This window comes from Copadichromis virginalis, unplaced genomic scaffold (genome assembly GCF_057382275.1).
Source record: "Copadichromis virginalis isolate Kocher_CV1m ecotype Utaka unplaced genomic scaffold, C_Virginalis_male_GT1.1 unmapped_scaffold_1, whole genome shotgun sequence".
Taxonomy (NCBI): domain Eukaryota; kingdom Metazoa; phylum Chordata; class Actinopteri; order Cichliformes; family Cichlidae; genus Copadichromis; species Copadichromis virginalis.
The window spans coordinates 2,584,811-2,591,888 of NW_028188589.1; positions in this window are offsets into that span (position 1 = coordinate 2,584,811).

Here is a 7,078-nt window from a genome sequence, read left to right on the forward strand (position 1 = left end):
TCACTGTCCTTGCCTCAATGTTACAAAAGCACAACCATGTCCACACTAGGGCTGGGCCATATTATACCGTTCACGGTAATACCGGTATAATGTTAGGCAACAATAGGAAAATGAAATATCGCGATAGAATGGGAGTAAAACGCGCATGCGCAGTGCCTTTGTTTTCATACGCACATGGCCGATTGTTGAGTGAAACAGATGAACCAGAATTGGTTTGTAAAAATGGTGCAACATCCGTGATGTGGAACTGGTTTGGTGTTTGTCCGTCAGATACACAACAAAGCACATTTTTTTTGCAGAACATGCAAGCGGCCGTTGTTATTGTCATATTTGTCGGACTAAGATGCTCTTAAATCTGGGAGTAATCTGGGTCCTAAACTCCGTATGCTTCAGGTCAAACAACACTGCAGCATCACTTAGAGTTAAAAACTGTCTAAATTCTTTCATCTTTAATAAAACGATCAGCATTGCTGCTTTACGAGGTGTAACTATAAAGTTTAACTTCCAGGCATCCATGAAAACAAAAGTTATTACATTTAACGGAGTTAGAAGTTACCAGGAAGCTAGCGGAAGTTAGCTCGCTAGTTTCGCTAGTTACCTAAGCATGATATTGCATGTTCTGACTGAGAGATTTCTGAAAAAAATCAAACGTACAGCTCTGCTATCACTTCCAACATAAATGAAGACAGGAAACTAAACAGCAGTGACGTTTGTAGGGTTACTGAAGTTGGGCTAGCTGGTATATAATGATGTGCTACGTGATCGCTAGCGACACAGCTATGTTAGCATAACATAAACAGTGAAGCTGGAGGACGAACACTAACACTTTTCCACTTATAAAAGTTAACGTGAAGGTTCTTCATGGTTAGAGACAAATGCAATCGCATGGCAGGATGTTGTAAACGGACCAAACTTCAGTCAGGAGAACAACTGAGATAATCCATCCACAATACGAGGTTAGTCATTAATATACTGCAACAACATGGGAATAGAGCAGCTGCCAGAGAATTCAACATTAATGAATCAATGGTACAGAAGTGGAGGAAGCAAGAAGAATGAGTTTAATAAAGTTTGATTTATCTGACTGCTTTGTTTCGCTTAATGTGCCTTATAATCCCGTGCACCTTATGGTCCGAAAAATACGTACTGCACACTGCAGTTTAATGTTGCAAAGCACCTCTTTTTAACTTCAGTGGATATTATACATGGTTATGCTCAGGATGTGTCAGCCCATTTCTACTGGAAATGCCTTTTGGTTAAACTTTCAGCAAGGAATTTGCATTTGCACTGTTACATTTTTATAAAGCTTTAATGTACATAAAAACCAGCTTCTTGTTTAAGTGAAAATAAATGGAAGGTTGTCTTTTTGCGCTAGTAATGTTGTGGAGTTGTATTTTGTCTCGCATCAATTATATCGTCGGTTATATCGTTATCGCAAAATTTCAAATATATATCGTGATAAATATTTTTGGCCATATCGCCCTGCTCTAGTCCACACCTCACCTCACAGTATATGATCATTTCCATTTTAGGCATTTCCAAATAATCATGTTCCATACTGCCAGTATAAATATACACAGTACACTGCATCACTACAATATACATGTTTTACACACTCCTTTTGTTGTTGACATTTACAGGCTGTGTGCAAAAAGGCCACACTCTTCAAATTCATGCCAACTAATATTTTTACGTCCAGTAGGTGTCCTACTAGAGCAAATGAAGCTTCAAGAAGCTTCGCGTTGGGGTGAACCAATTGGATGAAAAGCTTCAGTGCTTCATGAGGCTTCATCTGCCCATCACTAGCTTTAACCTCACTCTGGGTTCTTGGCTAGCCTAGCTTTAGCTTAGTGTTAGCATGCTGTGTGGCTAGCTTAGCGTCAGAGCTCTGCAGGTGTCTCGTGTGTAAATATTAATCACAGTGACAGTAAAGGAGGTAAAGGGCTGTGACGTCATCACGTACGCTGCGTCCTCTGTGGGCTCTGAGTGAACTCAAAGTACAAACTACAAGTACACAAACACGAACGTAGCTCAGAGTGGCGGACACACTCGGCCTCGTTGGTCCAGCTGTGAGTCCGTTACCGTGAACTATGGAGCGGCAGATTTGTGCTGAACTAAGCTGCACACAGCTGATGTTAGCCAGGAAACATTACACACTGACTTTAATGGAGAGACCGGAAATACAAACACACACAGTTTGTTGTGTGAAGAAATCAAACACGAGCTGAACAAACAGTAAAGTTCCTAAAGACAAACTGTTAAAGGAGGAAACAAAGCAAACTTACAGTTTCTTCACACACCAACAACAAGCTCCACTCCACACCTGGACACTAAACACGGACACACAGGTGAGCTGCTTCCTGGAAGGAGGCGGGGCTCCACCTGAAACTCAGCACAGGTGGGAGGGGCTCAGCTCTGTGTGTGCTGATGTGTTAACTTTAAAAATATGCCGTCTGACTGCTCAGACTGAGTCAGAGTAAAGTTCACATGCTGACGTGTGGAGACATGAAACCTTGTTGTAGCTGCAGGTGTGAACACACTGATCCCAGATCAGCTCTGCTGTATTTGTAACATGAACATTTCTGCTGCAAAGCTTCAAATGTTCAGCATGTTTCTCTGTTTCCAGTCTATAGATCCAGTCACACTTTCTACCTTCACCTGTGCAGTAAAGACTGAGAGCAGAGCTGAAACCAAGCGTCCAATCAGTGAGCAGCATCAACACCTGAGCTTCATTCAGACTCTGTTATTGAAGATGTTGTTGGTACAAAGTTCATCTGCTGCTCACATGAATCCATGAAAGATTTATTTCACTGAATGTTTCTTCAAAACTCATTTCAACCTGTTGAAGTCATGAATGAAAGTGCAGACTGAGAGTGGATCACATGATGTTTGAGGTGTGTCATGTGACATGTTCAGTATTGTCACACATGTCTAGATTGTCCCTGATATCATAACTGCTCAAACACTGATGATTATATTTGAAGAATTATTCCTGATGGCAGCAAAGTTTGAATGGAGCTCTCTGTCTGTGCTGATTTGTCGCCCTCTGGAGGTCAAAGCACAAACTGCATGATGTCACTGTAACCACCACAGTGACAGGAAGTGTTTTTATGACTGAAACACTGAAATGATGCTAACGGCTGTCGTTAGGCTCACTGACAGCAGTGCTGATGTGTTCATGTCAAACACTGGCTCAGGTCAGACTCCTTCATCCTTCTCCAGCGTGAGGCCGCCCTCAGACCCACAGGAGCTCTGACCTTTGACCTCCTGACCCTAACCATTTTAGTCTTGTTGCATCTTTAAATGCAAATCCTGTGAAATGGTCAGGGGCGGCTCTAGAGAAATTTTCTTAGGGTGGCAAAATCAAAGCCTTTTTCCCCCAAACACATATGCAGGTGGTTACATGTGGTTAAAATGATTCAAATGCAGTAAGTATGCACGTTTTTCATATAAATATAGTCTATAACTTAATTATTGTCTGTACCCACATGATTACACACTTTAGTTACATGAAACATGTGAGTTTTGATGTTATGTACTGTACAGCCTGTATATTAAATACATATGTAGCCCAATAAGTATAAACTCCAGAAAGCTACACAACATGGGGCGCTTCATTTACAAACACAAGTCTAACTTAAGTTTCACTGTTTTTGTTAGAAAACAGTCACATTGTTGCAGCTTAAATGACACAAAATGTCAGAAATCTGCACTGTCATGAACAAACATGTAAACCTCATTTTTCATGATTTGTTGGATTCACCCTCTGAGGTCTGAAATACAACCGGACATTTGTGACTCCTTTGAGTTTACGTTTGTATTTCACCCTCAGATTGTTTCATTTTATTTTTTCCTCCTCTTGCTTTGTTTGGTATCTTTTCAGCTCAACTGAATTTAGTTGTTTTTTCACTGACATACTGCATTAGTATTACTATTACTATTAATATAACTATTACTGATCTGAAATCACACAAAGAACCTAAAATCCTAGCAGTATTTTTTACTGTAAAAAAACCACAGACGTGTTGGGTAAATGTTTATAACTTGAAATGCAAATATAAATTGTACATTTTGTAAACAGATACAACTATTTATCTAAAAATGCAGCCAATACACCTGCTGTTTTTTCATTTTCTACAACCATTTAAAATAGCACTCACCTTCCTTCCATTTCCACAGTGTAACATCCACCCACCTGTGTAAAATCAGAAATTCCCATGGTGTTGTTCAAAATGTGCTCTGGCACAATCATAAGCATCGCTTGCTGCTGAAAACAAGAAGAAAGCCGGTCCTGCTATGGGCTGAACCATTTGTTAATGTGGAGGGGGGGACACTATGGAATATATCCAGTTCTAGCATTTATATTCACTGCTGACTGTAACTACGCTCAAACTGTTAAACTTATTTTAATAAACAACACTGTCATATGCAAAACTGGGGTGGCACTTGGGGTGGCAAGGGATCATTTTAGGGTGGCACTTGCCACCCCATGCCACCCTTCTAGATCCGCCCCTGCTGATGAAGCCAACAGGTTCGCTTCATTTGCAAAAAGCAGATATGAGTTTCTGAGGCCACAGTCTTCTGTGGCAGAAGGGGAATCAGGGGAAGCCCTGGAGGAGTCCACCACCCACCAGAAACAGGTCTGAGCTCTCACTGCAGTTGTAAAGGGGCTACACAGCCCACATGAGGCTGAGGGATGCAGCCTTCTGTCAGACTGTCACTAACACAGAGAAACACCCGTGTACACTCATACTCATGGGCACATACACCAATCAACCTAACCCCACTAACTGCTCGTCTTTGGACTGTGGGAGCCAGAGAACCCAGAGAGGACCCAGACATGGGGAGAGCATGCAAACAGCTTAGATGTTGGATTTGAACCCAGAACCTTCTTGCTGTCAGGAAACAGTGCCAACCACTTTTCCACTGTGCTGCCTGTTTGACTCTGATACACCCATTTTTGAGCTCTTAAAAACAGCCCTCCACACAACAGAGACAAACCATAAAGGACTTTGTGGCTTGTAGCAACCAAAGAAAGTTTAAGGTGCAAAATAAAGAGGTTGAAAGGAAAGTAATAAAGGAAACATGTAATTATAACAGTAATGTTGGCTGTGTATCACGTGTGGCATGTCATTGTGGGGCTGGCCTCTGTTGGGATTGAGAATATGTGATGGCGGGGGCAGGGTTGGTTACTGGGGTTTATCCTGATCTCCTGTTTAGTGGAACTGTGCTCCTTTGAATCCACAGCACTAACCTGGCACACACACATAAAATGCATCATTGCTACAGAGCACAGCAGGACTCATTATGAGTGGTGGGGCAGGCTGGATGGTGTTGAGGAGTCGTATCGCAGTGACATTGGCTCCCCTGCTTCACTCTCTCCTGCCCCACTAATGCAACTCACTAATCCCTCTGTCCCCTTTAGGTGGGGCTCACGCTGACAAGATAAAATAAGCTGCACGACTGGTGGGTGGGGGCTGTGCTGTCAGCCCCCCTGGGTCTGCTCCTCTGTGATCCTCAGTGGGCCAGTATGCCTCTCCTGGTAGCTCCATGGGGGATGGTGTGGTGGGTTGGTGGGTGCCATGGCGACTATGTGCGGACTTCACATTTTTGTCTGCTGTGACAGCTCCTTGATCTGGGCGGGGCCAGTGGGGTGTGGGTAGGTCCTTTGTGGGGCTTTGGACGTTACCTGCAGGCACGCGCAGAGGGGGGGGCTAGAGGGGCTTGAGCACCCGCCCCTTTCCTGATGGGTGCCCAAGGTGCCCTTTTGTTGAGGCAACTTTTTTTTTTTAATTTTTTTTTTTTTTTATGTGTGTGTGCGTGCGGAGTCCTGTCTGTGCCCCTAAAACAATAATATTTAACTATTAATCACAGTTTTGCTAAATAAAAGGATCTGGCTTGCATCAGTCACATGATCACATCTAACCAATGATCGCCCTTGACGGCAGAACGCGCTGGTTACGAGCCGGGAACGAGCTCACAAAGAGCACGTGCATTTTTAGCGGTCCGGAGCTGTAGGAGAAACACAAGTTAACTCAGAGACACAGACTGATGCGACACAACCAGTAAGTAGGTGTACAGCGTACACTGTAGTGTGTAGCACACAGGAGTATTAGCTTATTACGTACACGTTGGTAAGCTGTCTTGTTGCAACTGACGAACTGAAACAAACGAGCGTGCTGTGTGTGCAACAGCGCGACAAACATTACCTGTCCTTTTATTAACTGCACAGGTAGTGCTGGTCACAGCTGCTGGCTACCTGTGTAAGGCTGTCATGGGTCTGTAGCTCTGTCACCGTTTTAGGGAACATATTTAGTTTTAAAGTAAGTTTCCGGGCTTTTCCTGCCTTTCTGGAGGGATTATATTTCACTAAAAAACGATCTAATATGCATGTCCCCATAATTATGCATTATTATAATTATAATATATTAAAAACACACGCTGTATTTTAAAGAACATACATTAAGAAGCAGATTATATTAGATTTATATTTTAAATAAGACAAAAGTTGGATTTTACAGCAGTAAAATGATTGTATCTCTACAGTTTAAACATGTAATAAGCTTTGCCCTGCACAGAGTGGATAGTGAAACACATGGAATCATCATAAATACATTATTTCATATTTATTACTTCCCCCTCCTCGTTGCTTTATTATTGTAGCTCTAGTAATAAATAATAATGTAAGGATTCTGGATCAGCACAGTGATGCCCATAGTATATACAGTATTCTGAAGAAGGTCTAACATGTCACTGTGTGTGTGTGCATGTGTGTGTTTTATTTAGATGGATTTTTAAAAATAATATTACTCATGATATAACATTGTGCAGACATGGCTGGTAAGGACATGAGGAGGAAACAGCAGGAGCTGTGTGAGGCTACTAAAGGCAGGGCTATAACATTTTTCTGTCATCATTTTATTATAGATTAAGTGCAAGAGTTGTTAGGTGTGGATAATTAGATTATAGTTTATTGCAATAGCAAGTTGTGCCTTGTTCTCACATAGACAGCAAGTGGAGAGTGATATATGAAATGATGGGATGGAAGGAAGAAGAGAAGCAAAGAGTGATTCACAGG